General features: G+C 43.5%; 1 protein-coding gene across 3 annotated transcripts in view; it reads right to left on the bottom strand.

Moving 5' to 3' along the window:
• The window catches only part of syt17 (synaptotagmin XVII), an 80,293-nt gene that overhangs the window by 12,570 nt on the left and 44,435 nt on the right, over positions 1-23,288 (bottom strand). The window contains exons 8-9 of one of the 3 annotated variants that reach the window (XR_013579038.1): positions 12,049-12,260; positions 11,039-11,959 (exon numbers count right to left, since the gene is read on the bottom strand). The exons of the other annotated variants lie outside the window; for them this stretch is intronic. The gene's annotated coding sequence lies outside the window, so the exon portion shown is untranslated. Of the gene's footprint in view, positions 1-11,038; positions 11,960-12,048; positions 12,261-23,288 lie in introns of those variants that run through there. 3 annotated transcript variants of the gene reach the window in all.

The raw sequence follows: 23,288 nt of genomic DNA on the forward strand, positions 1-23,288 counted from the left end.
ATTTAATCAGGCAGAGTCAACATGGTTTTGTGAAAGGGAAATCATGTTTGACTAATTTATTGGAGTTCTTTGGGGAAGTAACAAGCAATGTGGATAGAGGGGAACCCGTGGATGTGCTGTACTTAGATTTTCAAAAGGATTTGAAAAGGTGCCATGTCAAAGGTTAAGAGTTCAGGGTATAGGGGGTAATGTATTAGCATGGATAGAGGATTGGTTAGCTAACAGGAAGCAGGGAGTTAGCATAAATTCATATTTTTGAACTGGCAAGCTGTAATGAATGGAGCACAACAGGGATCAGTGCTGGGGCCTCAATTATTTACAATCTATATCAATGACTTGGATGATGGGATCAAAAGTATGGATGCTAAATTTCCTGATGACACAAAGGTGGGTAGGAAAGTAAGTTGTGAAGAGGACATAAGGAGCCTGCAAAGGGACATGGACAGGTTAAGTGAGTGGGCAAAAATTTGGCAGATGCGGTAAAATGTGATTAAATGTGAACTTGTCCATTTTAGCAGGACGAGTAAAAAACAGCATATTATTTAAATGGAGTGGGATAGCAGAGCTCTGAGTTTTTATAATGTAACCACTGGACATCTCAAAACATTTTACAACGGGTGAAGCACTTTTAAAGTGTAGTCAATGTTGTAATTTGGAAGCTTTTGTCCCTAAATGTCTGCCAGCAATCAGCTCAATGAATAAATCATCACTAAAATGTGAGCCCTGAAGAAGAGTCATCTTGGACTCAAAACGTTAACTCTGTTTCTCTCTCCACAGATGCTGCCGGACCTGCTGAGTTTTTCCAGCATTTTCTGTGTTTATCTCTTTTGAAAGCCTCGACTGACATCTCCATCACACTCTCAGGCAGTGATTCCAGATCCTAGCCTCTCGCTGCATGAAAACATTTTTCCTCATTGCTTCTTTTGCCAATTACCTTAAATCTGTGCCTTCTCATTCTCAATATTTCCACCAATGGGAATAGCTTCTCCGTATATACTCTGTCCTGACCCCTCATGATTCTGAATACCTCTATCAAATCTCCTCTCAACCTTCTCTTCTCCCAGGAGAACAGTCCCAGCTTCTCCAATTTATCCACGGAACTGAAGTTCCTCATCCCTGGAACCATTCTCATGAATCTTTTCCACACTCTAATGCCTTCATATCCTTCCTAAAGTGCAGTGCCCAGAACTGGATGCAATACTCCAGTTGAGGATGAACAAGTGTCTTGTACAAGTTTAACATAACTTTGATAAAAGCAAAATACTGCGGATGCTGGAAATCTGAAACATAAACAGAAAATGCTGGAATAACTCAGCAGGTCTGACAGCATCTGTGGAGAGAAAAAAAAGTTAACGTTTCGAGTCTGAATGACTCTTCAGAGATTTGAAAAGATTTGAAAGAAAATGGGTAACTAAGGAAAGGCACCCTGAAACTCAGCAATTGTCACGTTGACTGCAAATGGAGGGAACTGAGATTCCACAGCTAGGAACAACCAAATCAAAGGGAAAAGGAAAATAGGAAAAGATGTTAACTGTATATTCTACATCTCTGAAAGATGGCCCAGTTATCCTGGGGCTGAGCAGTTGTGAAGAGCAGCAGCTGATCAGTAAACCATGAGATGAAGGTGGCTGTATTGAGGGTTGAAGATAGCACAGCCATTGAAAAGCACCCTCCGATCCGATCAGAAGCAAGGATGATCTGGTTTAATTATACCCGGAGTTTGGAGGAGGTGGTTTGAAGACTGAGCATCACCTCACTGTTGACCAATTTCCTGGAAAATTCTACTTGCGTTCCTGAAAGGGCCTCCTGCTCCACTGTAAATCGTGAGCGGAGAAAATATTATCGTGTTTCAGACTCGTCTTCAGAGCCATACAGACTCGAAACGTTAACTCTGTCTTTCTCTCCTTAGATGCTGTTAGACCTGCTGAGCTTTTCCAGCATTTTCTGTTCTTGTTTAACATAACTTCCTTGCTTTATTAACCACGCTCTCAACCTGTCCTGCCTCCTTCAATGATTTGTACAAATATACTCGCAAGTTCCTCTGCTCCTACACTCCCTTTAGAATTGTACCCCTTATTTTATATTGTCTCTCTGTGTTCCTCCTACCAAAATGAATCACTTCTCTCTTCTCTGTATCGGGCAGAATTTTGCCCTCGATGGGCGTGTGGGCCCCACCGGCTCGGCGGCGGACAGACAGCTGACCCCCGCCACTGAAACAGGGCCCGCCCCCATTTTAAGTGCGCGGGCCAATTAAGGTCCACCCAGCGGCCTGCCCGACAGGAAACGCTATGCGCTTCCTGGTCCCGGAGGGGAGGGATTCCCCATCTGTGAAAGAGCGTTGTTTCGCGCATGCGCGTGAAAGAGTGCACTGCCCCCTGAGGCAAAGTCCGGTCTCAGGGAGAATACTGACAGTGGGAAAAACTTTAAAAATAGAGAGAACAAAAAATTATTAACATGTCCCCCTCATGTGACAATGTCACACGAGATGGGACATGTTAATAAAGCACACACAAACTTTATTAATGTTTTAGAAACTAGTCATCCCGCCAGTGGATGAAGTTTCATGAATAATCCGGAGCCCGCTGGGGCTCCTGGCCTGCCTGCCAGCCTTAAGCTTGATCGGGCAGGGACCGGGATGATGTCGGGGATTCCTCCCGATGTCATCCCGCGTCATTTTCCCCTCGGCAACCGGGCCCCGCCCCCAAATCACCGAGGGGGAAAATCCTGGCCATTAAATTTAATTTGCCACTTGTCTGCTCGTTCCACCAACCTGTCTATGGCCTTTTGAAGTTCTACACTATCCTCCTCATGGTTCACAATACTTCCAAGTCTCGTATCATCTGTAAATTTTGAAATTGTGCCATGTACACCAAGGCCTGGGTCATTAATCTGTATCAGGATGAGCAAGGGTCCTCACACCAATCTCACCGCTGATCTCATAGACGCTATCAAACTCTAAAATCCCTCAGACACAGCAAACTCAATGAGCTAGAAGCTGTCATCCATGTCACAGTCCATTCACTCCCCAAATGCATCTGAATCTGCAGCCTGTGTTTCTGTGGCATCGACTGGTCCCTGGCTGCTTCCAGGCTGGAGGCCTTTAGATTCCAACAGGGCAACCATTCATTCCATAAGTGTCTGAAATGAACACAAAACTTTGGTAATTTTGACTTGAGAGTTTCTTTCATTCATTCACGGGCTGTGGATGTCACTGGCTAGGTCAGCGTTTATTGCCCGCTCTTAATTGCCCTTGAGAAGGTGGCGGTGAGCTGCCTTCTTGAACCGCTGCAGTCCCTGTGGTGTATGTACACCCAAAGTGCTGTTAGTGAGGGAGTTCCAGGATTTTGACCCAGCGACAGTGAAGGAACGGTGATATATTTCCAAGTCAGGATGGTGAGTGACTTGGAGGGGAACTTCCAGGTGGTGGTGTTCCCATGTGTCTGCTGCCTTTGGCCTTCTAGATGGTAGAGGTCAAGGGTTTGGAAGGTGCTGTCTAAGAAGCCTTGGTGAATTGCTGTCGTGCATCTCATAGATGGTTTACACTGTCAATGCCCGCAACCTTGGTGACTGGCTGTAAAGTCATGTAGGTATAATACTCCTCACACATCTTTCTTTGCAGCTGAACACCCATACGAGCTGTGAGTCGCTCAACTCCAAAAGCCTAGAAAGTATTCTCCTCAGCCTCTACAGGAAAGGTGGGACATCTTCATCCAATACCCACTCCCCCAGTCCCCTCATGTTCTGTGAATCATCTGGTGCTACTTCCTTCCTCAATACCCACTATCTAAATCCTGTCTGGGAAAAAAATCCACGTTGTGCCTGTTATCAAAGAAGCAAATATTGCAGTTAACAAGTTGGACGGTGTTAAGACAGAGGAGGACAGGGCGACATTAAGCAACTGCACGAAGATGGTGCTTGTAATCATTATCATCAAAAGGGACAAAAGAGAAATATCTCTCCAGCTCCTCCTCCTTATTCTCACCATCATCCTCCTCAATCTGAGCCTCCCTCTGTTGATGTGGTGGATCTGCAGGAAAGGAAGGGAGAAACTAAGAATGGATAAGAATTAGCCCCTTGGCATTAAGAAGCCAGAGAAAGGAATGAAGGTTTGTCTGACGTTTTACAGGGATGCCAAATCAACTGGACAGTTGCTCAGTCACTAAGCTCTTACCCTTCCTACCTAAGATGCCAATGACCAGTCAACTCTGATGACACTAGCTCCACGTCCTTGTTTTCAAAGGCAACGAGAGGTTTAAAGTCGGGGTTGTTCTCTCTAGAGACTGGAATCATATTCCAATTTGTTCTTCAAGAAGGTTAATTAAACAAGGATAAAGCTATTTCCAGTGGCATGGGAGAGGTGAAGTCTCTTTGGATGTTAGAGTGGAGGAAGGAGTTTTAAGATTGTGAATACCAGTCACTGGTGTCAGGGAAGCTGTGTGGCTGTAGCAGAGGGTAGAAATTAGGAGTCACCCAGTGGGTAGGATGAGTGTTGATTTAAAAAGGTGAAGTGTGTGAAGATTGTGTTGGTGCTTAGGGTGTGCAAGGAGGAGAAAGAGTGCCCAGAATTACCCTCCAATCCCTAGTGAGCTGCTGTACATTTTGTGGCACTGGGGGTGAGGGCACAAGTTAGATCTCTGGGAGGTTTGTTAGTACCCAGGCCCAGGGGCCTGTCCTTCCTGCCTTCAATCTCTTGTGGACAGCTTGGGGGTCCACAAAAGGAATGTTTTGTGTTCTTCTCCTGGATGAGACCCCATCCTGCTGCCCTCTGGGAATAGATGGTACGCAGCTACATTATTTGACCGTGAGCAACACTACAGGTATAAAAGAAAATTTTGCATTTAACATGCCACACTCCAGAGTCACACACTAGAAAATGAATATTGCAGTCTGTGTGGTGTACGAGAATGGGTCCTTGCATGTGCATGGATGTACCAGGTACACAGGCTGTATATCCCAGCGATTGGCTGATCAAATCAAACAGCATGTTGCTTTGCCTGTTTGTAATAGGAAAAGTACAGACTGGACTCAACCAGCCTGCACTTACAAAACCCAAAACAAAACCTTTACTGTTAGATGTGATTCCGTGATCAGGCAGCACTTGCTGAACAATCCTGAGTGCGCTAATAGCTACACTAATAGCCAATTTAAGGTAATCAATCAAACTTGTAATGTGGCTCATTTTCTTTGCTACAAGTGACAGACATTCATTTACAGGGTGTTCTCTGCAAACAAAAGAAAAATGTTCAAGCCTTGTACCTTTTTTGAATTATCTGAGAGTTTGGAGAGCCCATGGTTCCCCCATTGCTTTTTCCATGGCAACGCCTTGGCAAATCGGAGTTGACTTGCCAACCAATCAGCAGCCTTTTCTCCTATAGTATAAATTGCTGTGATCGTTTTGAAATTTGGCATTCTTGTGTTTGTCCTGATGAGTGCAAGATGACAAACATCGGCAATATTGCTTTGCAGCAATATTCAAGTTCTGTATTACCGAGCAACAATTTTGCCACTGTTCACTCTAGTAATCCGGTGAGCATTCAGATGCACAAGTCCAGTTAATCAGTTTTTACTGGCTGCTTTGCAAAACTGACTAGATCTGGAAGAACTGTATTGCATCAAATGATTTGAGGGCATGTTGGCCCAGAAATTGGTTCAGGCCAGTTTTCGTGTACAGAACACTTAGCACACACAGAGCATGTGCAAGAAGCTGGCGTCTGTAAATTCATTCAAAACTGGGTGTCTGGACTTCAATTTTAAAATTGTGTTGAGCTACCAGCACCGACATCCCTCCAGAGTGATCACATTGCCTTGTTTCTCTGCAATTTGGGCAATGGAATCAGGAGGAGAGCTCCGGCTCAATGCTCTAATCAGTGCTGCCCAATATCCAGAAAGTGTTCCTTAAACTGGCACTCGGCCCCTCATTAAATTGGACAGGGGTTCCAACAACCATTTTAGGCGATCAGGGAAAACGCATTTCGCAGTTTGGCAGGTACCTGCAACACAGGGTGCAGATCGTGAGCGATATGTTGTGCTCTGAAATTAGTCCTTTATTGCTCACTTTTTCCACCTGTAAACTTACCATTTTTAAAGGTGTAGATCTGGTAATCCTGGCCATAGCAAACCTAACAGCAGCTGCATTCAGCGTACAGAAAAAAATTGCAGCTCGTGTCTTAAGACATGCATAAGGCCACTTACTAACCCAATTATCTCCAGCCTGTTATAGGCAGCTGCTAGGAATGCCTCTACAATACCCGAACCAATATGACATTAGTTAGAACTTGGGCATGGAAGGTTGGTCTTCTATATTGGACCTCTTTCCAACTGTTTCCCACATGGAAAACAGGCACAGCATGATTCAATTTAATGGCCAGTGTCATTTGTAGCTGAATTGAAACCACAATTACACAAACAGGAAAAATACTGTTGATATTTATGTCATCTATCCTTGTACAACAGGCATTTTAAAAACAAATGGGAGATTTTTAAAACCATTTATGAAACTAGCTGTGATAGAAATAAACAAGGCACAAAATATCAGTTTCTGTATCATTTCTGCTCAGGCTAATTCCATTTCAATAATGCAGTTTGCTCTCGGAAGCCACAGTCATAATTTCATTTAGCATCTCAAAAAGAAAAAATAATCAATCACAGATTGTTGCCAAGCCAATTCCTCCATTTGCTCCGAGGTTTGGAAGATGTAAATTGTCAAATATAATTAAATAAATGTGTTTGCCACTTAGCTAACACAGCAGATGAAATTTAAAATCCTGCTCATTGTAAACATTAATAACTCCAAACTGAAATAGGAGTGGCATTAACCATCCCTTACCCAAGCACTGAATGAGTTTGGCCTGTTCAGCTCAGTTCCAATGTATAACATAAAAAGATAACATTGCATGACAGAGTTGCATATGGAGAACATACCATTAATTATTTACTGTCAATTGGTGAATAGCCTAAAAAAACTGCAGCACCTTCTGAACAAATGATTTCTGATCCCAAATTCTTATCACAAGAAAGACTCTTTCAAACTTTTTCACATTGCACTGTCAAATATGGTTATCAAATAACTTTCACATTTAGTTCTGGAGTTTGTTAGCTCGGTTGTCTAGATGGCTAGAGTGCGGTGTAGAATGACACCAACAGTGTGGTTTGAGGCCCCATGCTGGCTGTGGTAGTTCATAGAGGACTACCTCCAGTCCCCTGCTTGATAATGGAGCGGTGATCCTCAAGCAATATAACCACTTGTCTCTCTCTAACAGAGAGAGGTGCCTATGGTTCCTCACAGACCATGGCTAATTACCTATCTCATTTAGTTATGCTGCTGTTTATGTTCAGTTCCAACAGCATGAGCAGATAATGTACAATATTGAGAAAAGCAAAATACTAATTGTTTTGTTATTAAAACCAGGCAAGGCTGAGTGGGGTTAAATGATCTCAACCATGGCAACAGTTGGAGAACTACGATTAGACTTGGTGCTTCTGAGTTGGAAGTTGAAAATGAGCTCATGTTTTTATTGTAGATTGTGATCCAGTGACTCCTGCTACAAAGCATGTCGACATGATACAGAATGTAAACAAACACAGCTGCAAAAATTGAGTAGGGGGGAAATGACTATGCCACCCCATCCCAAATTAGACAAATGTCAAATTTCTTAATACAGTACAGGGCCCCAGTTTGCTCTCAAAGTAACAGTAAGGCACTTAGATGTATATGCTAAAGCAATTTCAAGCACAGAGCAGATGTGCAGTTAAATGTGACCACCCAAATGCTGCAGTTAGAGTTGCGCCACTCCATCATTAGCTTTGTGAAAACAGTAAATCATTCTCTTCCTCACCATTGAATGTTATGATGTTTCAGTATTTGTATGATAGATACAAACTGAACCTATCTTAATACAAAAGCAAACCCATCTCAGTTAACTTGGTCAAGTAATTAAAAACTTAAATACCCTTTTAATGATGTGATTGTTGTTAATTACTGCCAAGCAACCTCCCTGGCCCAGAAAGAGGGCAATTAAAATTGCGAAAGCTTAATCCTTCAGGTTTTAATTGTTGGAGATTTTAAAATGTCAAATTTTAATTTAATAGTTTTTTTTTACATTTCCTATCTGCATCTTTTTTCTTTCCCTCTTAATCCAATTGTTCTCTCCCTTTCTTTATCGTTCTTGGTATACTTGATTTGACATTGAATCCACCCACTCTAATTTACACTTCTTTCTCAGTCCTTGCACTACTAATTTCACAATTCTTCAATCTGATTGGTTAAGTGGGGGTACATAGTTCACTCAAGTCCCAGAAGCCCTGTTTCCTTTGCTAAGGCATCATCAGCTCGCACTTCCAGCAATTTGCAATGCAAAAAATTAAAACATCCAAACAAGTACCAACATGCCCAACTAACAGGAGATGCTGTTAGATGCCCTGAACAAAACCTGGGCCACTTTTAATAGGATTTGTCATGTGGTTTATTTCATTATCTGTTCTGATTGTTCATAATAAATTGATATACTGACTTTTAGAAGACATTCTTGAAGATGTCAAATAAAAGAATGAAATGCTAATTCTAATTAAAAGCTAAAAGGATTAGTCATTTTTAATATTTTCCATTTACACATAATATAATTTCAACAAGTGTCTGCATGAAGTCTTAATGTGTAATTCTGAAATTGCTTTCAGTAAGACAACTTGGGACCTTTACTAACAACATTAGTTTACAGAGATTGGTTATATTAAGTAAGCCTAATTTTTAAGAGTCATTAGTATGCTTACTCCATTGTACCAACCACTGCAAATAATGATATTCAATGAAAGAGTTCCATGTAAAGTATTTCTTTTAATAATATAATGTCCATAGCTTTCAGAAAAATACCATTTGGCTGGCAGCACAGGAATCTTTAACAGATGCTGGGCCTAAAAGCTTTGCCTTTCACAGAATCTTAATGGGCCTCATTTAATAACTGCCTCAATTCTTTTGACATACTGTAATAAATAGAATTGTAGCGCCATATTTTTCTCTGATTGCACCCATTGAGGTTACCTTCAAAGGATGGGAAATCAAGAAAAAAATGCCTGTTCAATTTTAATGCTATTCTCATTTTGCACTCGGCACTAACATGTAGCATTAGTTTAGTTGCCATTGCTAATTAATACCAATTAACACCTTTATGTTAAAGTAGATTGAGATTGCAATTGGGGCACCAACTAATGATTCCAATCAATTTGTATACAATCAGTAGCTTCCAGGCACAACATGGTCCATACTCCAGGCACCACTGCATTGCTGTCTGGACATACAAACCAATCCCTAAGGAAGAATGGCCTCCACTAGCTGGTGGGGCTTCCTTGTTGTTTAGGGTTGATCGATTATTCAGCACCATTCAGTGCTTGGCAGCATGGACTAGCTGAGCCAATAGCACTGCTCCTGTACTGCTCCTGTAAATTCTATGAATGCCATCTTTCTGGGCCAGGGAGGTTGCTTGGCAGTAATTAACAATAATCACATCATTAAAAGGGCATTTAAGTTTTTAATTACTAGCCCAAGTTATCTGAGATGGGTTTGCTTTTGTATTAAGATAGGTTCAGTTTGTATCTATCATACAAATGTTGAAACATCATAACATTCAATGATGAGGAAGAGAATGAATGACTGTTTTCACAAAGCTAATGATGGAGTGTCGCAACTCTAACTGCAACATTTGGGTGGTCACATTTAACTGCACATCTGCTCTGTGCTTGAAATTGCTTTAGCATATACATGTAAGTGCCTTACTGTTACTTAGAGAACAAACTGGGGCCCATTGTGTTAAGAAATGTGGCATTTGTCTAATTTGGGATTGCAGTCCCTTAATTTGCACGATGCTATGTGACCACAAATTTCAGAGGTCAATCTCCCCAAAAGTGTCCATGATGCCCACATTCTCTGCCAATTCAAGATTACTCAGTTCTAAGGAAACTATACAAGGCACTAGTTAGACCACACCTAGAACACTGTGAACAGTTTTGTCCCCCGTATCTAAGGAAAGATATATTGGCATTAGAGGCAGTCCAGAGAAGGTTCACTAGGTTGATTCCGGGAATGGAGGGATTTTCTTATAAAGGAGAGGTTGGGCCTGTACTCATTGGAATTTAGAAGGAGAGGCAATCTTATTGAAACATATAAGATTCTTAGGAGGCTTGACAGGGTAGATACTGAGAGGTTGTTTCCCCTTGGGGCAGAGTTTAGGGCCAGAGGGCATAATCTCAGCGTAAGAGGTTGCCCATTTAAAACAGAGATGAGGAGGAATTTCTTCTCTCAAAGGGTAGTGAATCTGTGGAATTCTTTACCACAAAGGCTGGGTCGTTAAGTATATTCAAGACTGAGATAAACAGATTTTTAATCAGTATGGGAATCAAGGGTTATTGGAAAAAGGCAGGAAAGTGGAGTTGAGGATTCACAGATCAGCCATGGTTTCATTGAATGGCAGAGCGGACTCGATGGGCTGAATGGCCTACTTCTGCTCCTAGGTCTCATGGGAAAGAGACTAGTTGGTTGGCTGCAGCTTGATGTAGGTTAAATATTGATAACTAGACATGTCTCTTCACAAGGCGTGCAGCTGAGCAGAGGTCCCAGTGTAATGAGGCCCACATCTGCATCAAACTCGCTGATCAAACAGGTCTTTAGAAGACGAATGATTGGACAATGCTGACAGCTTATCAAAAAGGTGGCACTTCTGTATGAATTTATAGCACAAGTTTATTTTCATATGTGCCAACATGCAAATGAGCAGCATGAATTTACTGTATCTGTGTTTGTTGCAATGCTCTTGTGTTCCGAGTGCTCTTTTTGAACCTGTTATGTCTCCTAATGTATCCTAAAGTGCACTGATCCTTGGGGCTGGTGACAATCCAATTGCCCCATCATCTTTTGAGAATGAAGAAAGCCTTTCGCGTTTAGCCATGAGCTGTGTTACTTTAAGAAAATCATTCTCAGGATATAAGCTTGGTAGCAAGGTTGGCATTTATTGCATATCGTTAGTTGCCCTTGAAAGGTAAATGGTGGGGTTGCTGCAGTCCATAAGTTGGTAGCAGTCCTGCAATGTTGTTAGGACATTGACCCAGCAACAATGAAGGAATAACAATGTAAGTCCAGTTCAGAATGGAATTTAGCTTGGAGGTGGTGGTCTTCTCATGTACCTGAACAGATCCTTCTCGGAGGTGGTGGGTTTGAGACCATCACTTTCAGAAGCTCCCATTCAAAATGTTTTGGATGTATCCTCCTAGGACTGGTGCTAGCTTTGGTGGTTATCCTGGTTAATTGTCAACAGAGGCAGAAAATCTGACATGCCATCATGCGACCATAAAGCATGTAATTAAGGAATGCTGGACCACAGAACAATGCACTTAACTGGTTCCTGCAATCAGTGTTTCGGAGTTCTAATGAGTGAAGACCGGCCCCTCCACAACTTCCTACATTTTGTATCCTAACTGCACTACAGCTGCTGGGTGATTATCATATGCATCTTAAACGCTATGGTTTCACTTAGTAAAGCTGATACCTTATTTACCAGAACATCCACATGATGTACATCAGACCTGAAGCTGTTGATACCTCTTGAATCACTATGTTGTTGCTTGGGAACTGGGCAATAGACTCATTTCCAGTTCTTAGGTCTTCCCTCATGATGCTCTCTCTAAAGCCATATGGTGAACACACCAAGCACGTTATTCAGCAACCTTTGTTCAAAGAGCCCTGCACAGGCTCTTAATTCTTCAGCCATGGAAGAACTTCTTGTTTCCTTGTTGAGCACCTTTGGGCCTCTCTGAAGACTCACCTGCTCTTATCCCCTGACCATTATCTTCATGCTCTGTATCGCTAACTTGAGAAGTGGGCAGTGTGTGCTCTGTGGTTTCTGTGCTTGGAGTGTAAGAGGGAGGCTCCTGCTGCTATTCCTCCTGTGAAGTGCCAATAGCTGCAATTGCTGAGCTGTGAAGAAATTTATATGTACAGTATGAGTATTGGCCAGCACAAGTAATGGAAGAACATTATTATCGTACAGTAATGGCAGCTCTTACTGTGAAGCTGTGACGTTTGCCACAGAAGTATTATACTCAGCCCATTGCACAATTGTAGGCCTGTGTGTGGGTCCAATCCCATCCATCTTAGTGACCATCTCATCCAGAAAGGACTTGCAGGCAGTCAGTTCACAGTGAACAGGACTCTCTGGACAGCATGATGCTCTCTCTGCAACCTCCATCTCTGCTGTGATGTTGAACGCCACTTTGATCTGGAAGAAGCAACAAGTGGAATTCTAAACATGGAGCTGATAAACAAAATTAATGCCCTTATTTGCCTATGTGGGTGAGTCAGGCATAGTACTTCAGGTGGACAGGACATGTTTCATTCATAGCTGCCGTGTCAAATCACAGAGGCATAGCCATTCACTCACATAATTACAACACAGGTCATAACTAACAGAATATGCTCACTTATCTTAACCACTATAAGCTTCATCTCCAATTTGTGAATTACAACTGCCTTTATTACAGTATGTTTTACTACAAAATGTCTATAAAATCACAGTTGATTTTCTCCCACTATGGGAAGAATTCCCGTCCGGGGGGGGGGGAGGAGTGCAGGAGCGGGCGTGGGCAGGCGCGCGCCGCCATTTTACGTGGGATGGTCAATTAAGGCCCGCCCAGCGTGACGTCCACCAGGAAGCGCTATGCACTCCCTGTGCAGGCAGGTGGGGATTCCCTCAGCCGAGAGTGCGCTCTTTTGGGCATGCGCACGAAAGTGCCCGCTCATCTCCCTGAGGCTAAGTGCAGCCTCAGGGAGATCGGTGCCAAATGTAAAAATGGTAAAGGTACAAAAACAAAATTTCCCTGACATGTCCCCCCATGTGACACTGTCACATGAGTTGGGACATGTCCATCATTTCAAATCAAACATTTATTAAATTTTTAAAAGCCCTCATGAAACCTCATCCCGCCCATGGATGAGGTTTCATTCTTTTTCTGAAGCCCGCCAGGGTTCCCGGCCTGCCCACCAACCTTTGGACGGGCAGGTCCATTGATGAGATTAATGATTTTGTCAATAGCCTCAATAGGCCGTTGACAGGTCGGTGGGCGCACAGCTGGTTTGGCTGCACCCCTGTTGACCTGAAAATTTAAATGGGGCGCGGTGAGGTTGGGAGTTCCGCCTGATGTCATCCCGCGTCCTTTTACATGTCGGCAAGCGGGCACCGCCCCCTGCTCGCCAACCTAAAGATCCTGCTCTATGTGTAGAGGACATATTCATTTAAACTACAATGCTATATTTGGTTCATGCTAAATTAGCAAGAGTTTACAAAAAGTTTGCAACAGTTGCTATAAAGAATGTCTGAACTTTTACTCTTTCTTTAGTTACTGTTGTCTTACCTTAATAGCTTTCCAAAGCTTGATAAAATTCTTGGATTCCTCATGTGTGTCCTGAGGATTAGGGACAGGGTGGTGACTGGATAATGCCAGACACGCTAGTGATGTCACCCAGACCCAAAAGGATTTTTCTGCCCAATGTTGCATCAACCAATTCAGACAAAGTTTTATCAGCAAATTAATATTTTTGTTTCCACTATTGTGTCCTCCTTGAATTGTGATCTCCACAATAGAATTGATACCCGTCATCAATATTATCCTCATCAAGTGACAGGTGGTTGTTTGCTTTTCATCTGTTTTGACTTCTATTCTCAAAATACTGGACTCTACCTGCTTGCTCTGCTGACTCTGACATACCAAACATTTCAATGTGCTGCAGTTGAGTTGAACAACTTTGCATGAAAATAATTTTGTCACAATAAATACGATGCCTTTATAATTTGTGGATTGATGGTTACACTGGCTCATCGTCACAACTGAGTAGACAACAATGAATCTGAGTTCTCAGTCACCTAACACCCACATGAACAATCATCAGTACCAACATCATTTCCACAAGCATTGTCATTCTGCTAAACACAAATATGCCTCCTAAATGCTCGTGTTCTTGCGCCTCAATAAATATTGTTTTGGTGCTTTTAAATAAATGCTACTTACTAGATTTATTTAATGTACTGGCACTAGTAGGAAAGTGTTCACTTTAATCTGATGTGACACTCATGCATCATCTCAAACTGTTTCCCTCCATTCGTGGCAAACCTGTAATCACTGGTATCCGATGTCAATTGCCAAATGCTGTCTCTAGATACGACATAAGGAAGGATCACACTTGTACAGCTGGTGTTTTTCACACCATGGGAAAAAGTACAAAAAACTCACATCAGTGTTTACTGAAATTCCCACTAGGGCACAATTCTTGATGTTCAGATTGTCAAGCATGGACTCCTACTGACTATTTCAACCAGTTTCAACAGATAAAGGTTAACACTCATTTTCCAGAATGATGCGGTTGAGAAACTGTTATAAAACTGTAACATTGACAAGACTTAACAAGTAACAAATAACATTAACAATTAACATAATTTTAATAACCAGCACAGGGGAGACAGTGGTGTAGTGGCAATGTCACCAGACTAGTGACCCAGAGATCTCAGCTAATGCTTCAAATCCCACTACAGCAACTGGTGGAATTTAAATTGAATTAATAAATCTGGAATTTTTTTTTTTTAAAAAGCTGGTCTTGGTAATAGGGACCATGAAACCATTGTCAGTTATCGCAAACACTCATTTAGTTCATGAATGACCTTTAGGGAAGGAAATCTGCGGTCCTTATTTGGGTCTGGCCCACATGCGACTCTGAAATGGACTTGCAAGCAAACTGCTACAAAGCCTACAAAAAGGAATGAAACCAGACAAATCATCTGGTATCGACATTGGCAATTTCAGCCCTGTGCACCCTGCAAAGTCATCCTTACTAACACCTGGGAGAGCTGTCTCTCAGAATGGTCAAGCAACAGCCTGACATAGTCATCCTCACGGAACCGTATCTTACAGATAATGCCCCAGACATCACCATCGCCATCCCTGGCTATGTTCCATCATACCAACAGGACAGATCCCTGTGTTATTCTGCCTAAAGTCCTGTCTTCACATTGAGGATACCCTTCATCAGGTTAAGTGGAACTACCACCCTGCTAAATGTTACTTTCAAACAGATCTCAAAACTGAGCAGCCATGAGGCACTGTGGGCCAACAGCAGCAGCAGAATTGCACTTGAACACAACCTGTAACCTCATGGCCCGGCATCTTGCCCACTCTACCATTACCGAATTGGCAGATTAACCCTGGTTTAGTGAAGAGTGCAGGAGGGCATGCTGGGAGCAGCACCAGACATGCCTAAAAATGAGGTGTCAACTTGGTGAAGCTACAACACAGGACTACTTGTGTATCAAAGAGCAGAAGCAGCATGCGATAGACAAAGCTAAGCGATCTCACAACCAACGGATCAGTTCTAAGCTCTGAAGCCCTGTCACATGCAGTTGTGAATGGTGGTGGACACTTAAACAACTCACTGGAGGAGGAGGCTCTACAAATATCCCCATCCTCAATGATGGAGGAGCCCAGCATATCAGTGCAAAAGATAAGGCAAAAGTCAGAAGTGCCGAGTGGATGATCCACCTCGGCCTCCTCCGGAGGTTCTCAGTATCACAGATGCCAGTCTTCAGCCAATTCGATTCACTCCACGTGATATCAAGAAACGGCTGAAGGCACTGGATACTGCAAAGGCCATGGGCTCTGATAATATACCGGCAATAGTACTAAAGACTTCTGCTCCAGAAGTAGCTGTTCCCCTAGCCAAGCTGTTCCAGTACAGGTACAACACTGGCATCTACCCGGCTATGTGGAAAATTGCCCAGATATGTCCTGTATAAAAAGCAGGCCAAATCCAACATGGCTAAATACTGCCCCAACAGTCTACTCTCGATCATCAGCAAAATGATGAAAGGGGTCATCAACAGTGCTATCAAGCGGCACTTATTCAGCAAAACCTGCTCACTGACGCTCAGTTTGGTTCCGCCAGGGCCACTGACCTCATTACAGCCTGGGTTCAAATGTGGACAAAAGAGCTGAACTCCCCCGAGGTGAGGTGAGAGTGACTGCCCTTGACATCAAGGCTGCATTTGACCGAGTGTGGTATCAAGGAGCCCTAGCAAAACTGGAGTCAATGGGAATCAGAGGGAAAATTCTCCACTGGTTGGATCATACCTAGCACAAAGGAAGATGGTTGTGGTTATTGGAGGTTAATCGTCTCAGTCCCAGGGCATCACTACAGGAGTTCCTCAGGGTCGTGTCCTCGGCCCAACCATCTTCAGCTGCTTCATCAATGACCTTCCTTCCATCATAAGGTCAGAAGTGGGACTGTTCACTGATGATTGCACAATGTTCAGCACCATTCACAACTCCTCAGACACTGAAGCAGTCCATGTCCAAATGCAGCAAGACCTGGACAATATCCAGGTTTTGGGCTGATAAGTGGCAAGTAACATTCGCGCCACACAAGTGCCAGGCAATGACCATCTTCAACAAGAGAGAATCCAACCATCGCCCCTTGATGTTCAATGGCATTAACATCACTAAATCCCCCATTATCAACATCCTGGGGGTTACCATTGACCAGAAACTGAACTGGACTAGCCATATAAATACTGTGGCTATAAGAACAGGTCAGAGGCTAGGAATCCTGCAGTGAGTAACTCACCTCCTGACTCCCCAGATCCTGTCCACCATCTACAAGGCACAAGTCAGGAGTGTGATGGAATACTCCCCACTTGCCTGGATGAGTGTAGCTCCCACAACACTCAGGAAGCTCAACACCATCCAGGACAAAGCAGCCCCGCTTGATTGGCACCCCATCCACAAACATTCACTCCCTCCACCACCGACGCAATGTAACAGTAGTGTGTACCATCTACAAGATGTACTGCAGGAACTCACCAAGGCTCCTTAGACAGCACCTTCCAAACCCATAGCCTCTACCATCCAGAAGGACAAGGGCAGCAGATAAATGGGAACACCTCCATCTGGAAGTTCCCCTCCAAGTCACTCACCATCCTGACTTGGAAATATATCGCTGTTCCTTCACTGTCGCTGGGTCAAAATCCTGGAACTCCCTCCCTAACAGCACTGTGGGTGTACCTACACCACATGGACTGCAGCGGTTCAAGAAGGCAGCTCACCACCACCTTCTCAAGGGCAATTAGAGATGGGCCTAGCCAGCGAAGCCCACATCCCGGGAATGAATAAAAAAAAATTCAATAACATATTTTTAAAAATCACAGAGCAGAAATTTTGCGATGAATTTTCAGGACCTGACTGAGCAGAAAGCGAAGTGGGCGGCTGGGGCATTGTACATCTGGATATTCCACCTCTTTTCCTGGTGTGAGAAAGTTTCTCGAGGGCAGGGGGAACACGGGCCTGTGAACTCACCTGCTGTCCGGTTCAGGCCAATTCCAATAGTTAAGGACGTGTTAAAAACCTGTGAGCCTAAACATTTTGGATTTTCCTAGGAGTGGCTGGCGTTTAGCAGCTGTCTGCCTCAGGCCTGCTGAAGGCAGGTGAGGGGCATGTTGGGGGCAGTCATGGAGGCCAGAAAAGTCTCTAATGGTAACTATAATAGCTGATAGGTGCAAGAACTTACCCCTTTGAAGTAAGAGTTACAGCAGTCCATCACAGGACAAGGGTACAGTCGGCAATAAAAACTTTGCCAATTCAGGGTCATCACCATCCTGGCATCTTGTGGGCATCAGAGCCGTGGGCAAGGCTGCTCAGACACCACCTGAGCAACAGGAAGGGTGTGCCTGGAAAGGGGTGCTGCACCCTCGGAGATAGAGGCCTTTGGGGATGAAGGACAGCAGCATACACAGGAAGGGCAGAGTGGCAGGCATCCGGGGCTACAGGAGAGGGAGACACCAAACAGAAGATCCACGGACCGAGGTAAAGAGACCTGGAAAAGACTGAAACCAGTGCTGAAGGAGGCTGCGACTCTCTGGGCCGACAGCCACTGGTATCTGTCCCCTGGTCAGTGCAGACCTCTGTGGCATCTCACTGGCAGCTGCACATTGGTGCATCACCCAGGCGATACATGCCCTCTTCACCAAAACTGGACAACACATCAGATTCAAAACTGATGGGGCATTGCAGAGTCAGAGGGCAGTAGGTCAGTGCCTGGACTGACTGGGTGGTGCCTGTCCATACCCTCCTGCACTGGTCTTGGTCATGTTGGTGGTTTGCTCCGCTTTCCATAACATCAGCCTCCAGGGGAGGTGTGGACCATGAGGATGGTGAGTTCCTGGAGGGGGACAGTTCATCAGGGAAGGAGCAGAGGCAAGAGAGGAGGAGGAATTGGAGACGGAGAGAGGTGATGCTGAACAGAGAGGTGCCCCTGCAACATGATGAGGTGTCCTCCTCCTCCCACCCTCAGGGAAGAGGTTTTCCCTCCTCTCCTACCAGACCTCGGGCTTCCTCGTGGTGCAGTGGTAATCTCTGGCACAACTCTCTCCCTTAGGACAAGCAGCAGCCTTCGTGATGGCTGTTGTTAGTGTCTGAATGAGCCCCCATCTCCATTCCTGTCCCTTCTGGCTTGAATTGGATCGGAAACCTGTCTCTATATCAATTACAGGCTCACCCCCCATGAAAATCTGAACTTCAGTCAGTTTCCCAGTGAAGGCTGCTTTCTGGCACAGAAACAGTCAGGGCTTGTGGTGAAAACCCAACCCTTCCTCTTGTACAAACTCCATGCCATTAACATCAGATGCATGAACATGGAGCTATTGGGGCAGGTTCTGGTTAACTCCCCATCTGATTGGCAAGTACTAACCAAAACACTGCAGGAAGATATGGACAGAATTAAGCACTAACTAGGTAGATGATATTTCTTCAGTGATAAGGCGGCAAAAGTTAACAACGGTTGAGATGTTTCCCACTCACCTCAATATTCAGTGGAAGTTTAGTAACTCAGTTGCCCTTCAAATTAGACTGGGATGAATAATAAGAAAGCTGACTGGAAGGGTTGGTAGAACACAGGATCCTATATTACATGGTATAAAAATGCTGCCCTCAAAAACTCTAAGAGCCTGGAGATGCAAAGCCATCACTTTCTGAATGATTAGGTACGGCCACTCTGCAAGTGGGAAGGTTGGTCATTAACTGAGTATATGAGATTGGAATTTGGGGTGGAGCTTAGTTATGCCAAGGCTCTACCCATTTTACTGCCAGCCCACATTTCCAGTCAATTCTGCAGGAGACATAGAATATCTCTGTTAACATACAGGCAGCCAAAGTTGGGCTGCACTTTTACATCCCTGGTGCTCAGATTTACTAAGGACTTGAATCAATTTAACAGTTAAAAAGTCAGCTTCAGCAATGCAGTTGATTAATGTGTCACTCAATCTGGCATAATGAAGTGGCAGAATTTAATAAAAATGTTTTCACCGTGTCCCTTCAACATGGACCCCCACTCATGCTGTAACCAGCACCATAGTTGCCACTAGGACCCACTAAAAATATTGAAATGCCCATCTCCCTACGAGACCAGAGGTGAAGCCTTGGGCAGGCAGTAGCTTCGCTCAATTATATGTCCTCCCAAAAGAACCTCCTCACCCTCCAAAATGTCTGCCTTCCATGTCCGTCTGGTAGTGTCATGAGGAGGACCAGTTGTAACATTAGAGTGAAAGGAGAAATTGTTGTGCAGAGCAATGGACTGGGTGAGTGGAGGTCATCTCAAAGTGCATCCTGTATGATGCTAAATAGACGAGTCTTTGCTATTAGCTCTTTACAAGATTGTTAACCAAGAAGCATGTAGCAGGCTCTGGGCCTTCATCTGCAATTTCAACTGTGAATATCCCCAACACCAAACATACTAGTCCTGAGGAAAGGTCTCCACCTGAAACGTTAACACGGTTTCTCTCTCCACAGATGTTGCATAACCTGCTGAGTATTCCAACAGTTTCTGTTTTTATACCAAACACCGGTCATTCTTACAGTTGCCAGCAAATACATTCAGAGGAGAAGATAAGGCTAAGAAAGTTCAATATATTCTGACTGGATAAAACCTGAAGGGTTGTGTGGGTGGGGGAAGGGTGCAGGTTACAGCACTGGGTTGGGGGGGTTGTGTGGGTGGGGGAAGGGTGCAGGTTACAGCACTGGTGGGTGGGGGGGGTTGTGTGGGTGGGGGAAGGGTGCAGGTTACAGCACTGGGTGGGGGGGGGTTGTGTGGGTGGGGGAAGGGTGCAGGTTACAGCACTGGGGGTGGGGGTTGTGTGGGTGGGGGAAGGGTGCAGGTTACAGCACTTGGGGGGGCGGCGGTTATGTGGGTGGGGGAAGGGTACAGGCGGAATATTCATTCAGGTTTTAAAATGAAGATGAAGGGTCTGGGTGTGGAGGCAGTGAGAAAGCAGGTGGAGGGAAGCAGTGGACACAATTGTACTCGAAGGGAACAGCAATCGAATTCAACTGAAAGGGTATAGAAAATATGGGAGGAGGAATTTCTGTTCAAAGTGCTCCTCTTTATTGGAGACAATTAAAATCTTAATAGATATTTTTCATTTTTCTTCAGTAACCATTGATTTCACAGCTGAATGGAGATCCCACCGAAGAGGAGCTTTGACATCCTCAAAGCCTTGCTGCGGTTTTGGAGATTCGGGTTTGCAGCCCATCAATGTGACAGGATTCCGTGGCTCCGAAGCTAATCTCTAATAATAGTCTCTGCCCTTTGCAATGGAACCACTTTGTGGTTTGCAGAACCAGTCACCCATTGAATAAACTTACTGGACTGAAAAGCGACTTCATGCTTAGTAAATTTTTTGAAGTGTAGCCTTTTCTCACATTCATGCTGGTTTTATAAAACCTTCATGGAGCGATCATACTGCTCAATAACTTCTTTATTCCATTTAGGGAATTATGACCAGCTTATTTTCTCTACTCGAAGTACTAACTTACAATGCTTTTTCTATTCACCATACTTTTGACCATTATTTGCAATTAACTCATTTCAAAATCTTTTGACTTGCCTTCATGAATAAATTTTTTAAATATTTAATCTAAACAAAGATGTTATCATCAAGTATTTCCCATGGCAAGTATAGGATTACAGCCAATGCAAAAATAAAATTCAGTGATCAGCAAAAAAGTCATGTCTTGAGCGTGCCAACGTAGTAAGTTCCTACTTGATGCCATAAAAGAATCAAAGACTTTAGCCCCGGATCCATGATAAGATTACGTGCCTGGGTTTTGTATTTATCTCCTACAAGGTTTAACGTTTCATAGATATTAAAATGGATTGCTGTTACAAATGGAAAGATCTGCAGTGATAATAAGGTAAAAATATGCATTTTTAAAATATAAGGTATTAGTGCTCTGCATCTCAGATATTTAAGTCCTTGTCGCTACTAAGAAATTGGCAACTTTCCCTAGATTTGGGTAAGATTCCATTAGATTGGAAAAATAGCAAAAATAACTCCTTTATTCAAAAAGGGAGGGAGACAGAAAGCAGGAAACTACAGGTCAGTTAGCCTAACGTCTGTCATAGAGAAAAATGTTAGAAGCTAATATTAAAGATGTTATAACAGGGCATTTAGAAAAAATTCAAGGTTATCAGGCAGGGTCAACATGGTTTTTGTAAAAGGGAAATCATGTTAAACCAATTTATTGGAGTTCTTTGAAGGAGTCACATGTGCTGTGCATAAAGGGGAACCGGTGGATGTACTGTACTTAGATTTCCAGAAGGCATTTGATAAAGTGCCACATCAAAGGTTATCGCAGGAAATAAAAGCTCATGGTATAGGGGGTAACATGTTGGCATGGATAGAAGATTGGCTAGCTAACAGGAAGCAGAGAGTTGGCATAAATGGGTCTTCTTGCAGATTGTAGAGCTCTGAGATTCAGAGGGATCTGGGTGTCCTAGTGCATGAATCACAAAAGGTTAGTATGCAGGTACAGCAGTAATTAGGAAAGCTAGGAAATGTTATTATTTATTGTGAGGGGAATTGATTACAAAAGTAGGGAGGCTATGCTTTAGTTGTACAGGGCACTGGAGAGACCACATCTGGAGTACTGTGTACAGTACTGGTCTCATTTAAAGAAAAGTAGAGTCATAGAATTATTCAACACAGAAACAGGCCCTTCGGCCCATCGTGTCCGTGCCAGCCATCAAGCATCTATCTATTCTAATCCCATATTCCAACACTTGGCCCATAGCCCTGTGTGCTATGGTGTTTCAAATGCTCATTTAAATACTTCTCGTAAATGCATTAGAAGCAATTCAGAGAAGGTTTACTAGACTAATATCAGGAACCGGGGTTTGTATAATGAGGAAAGGTTGGACAGGTTAGGTTTGTATCCACTGGAATTTAGAAGAGCAAGAGGTGACTTAATTGAAACCTTTAAGATCCTGAGGGATCTTGACAGGGTGGATGTGGAGAGGATGTTTCCTCTTGTGGGAGAATCTAGAACTAGGGGTCACTGTTTAAAAATCAGGGGTCACCCATTTAAGACAGAGGTGTGGCAAAATGTTTCCTCTCAGAGGGTTGAGTGCCTTTGGAACTCTCTTCGTCAAAATGCAGTGGAAGCAGAGTCTTTGAATATTTTTAAGGCCGGACTAGATAGATTCTTGATTAGCAAGGGGGTGAAAGGTTATCGGGGTTGGCAGGCATGTGGAGTTGAGGTTACTCTCAGATCTGCCATGATATTATTGAATGGCGGAGCAGGTTCGAGGGGCTGAGTGGCCTCCTTCTGTTCCTAATTCATATGTTCATATGTTAGCACCAGCAATTAACAATACACATATTTAAAAAGCCAGTATTGATAAGGTTGTAAAATAAATTGGTTTTCAGAAGTTACTAAAGTCCAATGTCAAGAGGGAGCTGATTTAACATCAGTAGATACAATCATTAATGCTTAACAATCTTAGCCTGGTAATTATGCAATGTGATTTTATAATAGCAACACTCAGTGTAATCACATTCACTCCTTTGTCTACTATTTGCAAAGGTACCAATCTGTTTAAGACACAGCTACATCAGAGAATTTTTGAAACAATGCTCCTAAGTTGCATAGTACTCGAATCAGTGACAATTCCCAAAGACTTGTCCAAGATGGTGTATAATTTGGATGATTCACTGGTTCTCCTATGGGCTCTCGTTGAAGATGAGCCTACTGACTTTCATATCTCTGCTTAAGTCATGCATCTGGGATATCTATGAGTGTGCAGTGATTTAGCTAATGCACCCTAACAATTGGCGGTTTAATATCCACCATGTTTAGTGATTGCTCAGACGCTGGTTGTGCAATAAATTATGGTGGTGGAGGTATCTCTGTATCTGCACAGAAGCTTGGTCTAGTTG

The sequence above is a fragment of the Cetorhinus maximus genome, chromosome 15 (genome assembly GCF_964194155.1).
Source record: "Cetorhinus maximus chromosome 15, sCetMax3.hap1.1, whole genome shotgun sequence".
NCBI classification, from domain to species: Eukaryota; Metazoa; Chordata; class Chondrichthyes; order Lamniformes; family Cetorhinidae; genus Cetorhinus; species Cetorhinus maximus.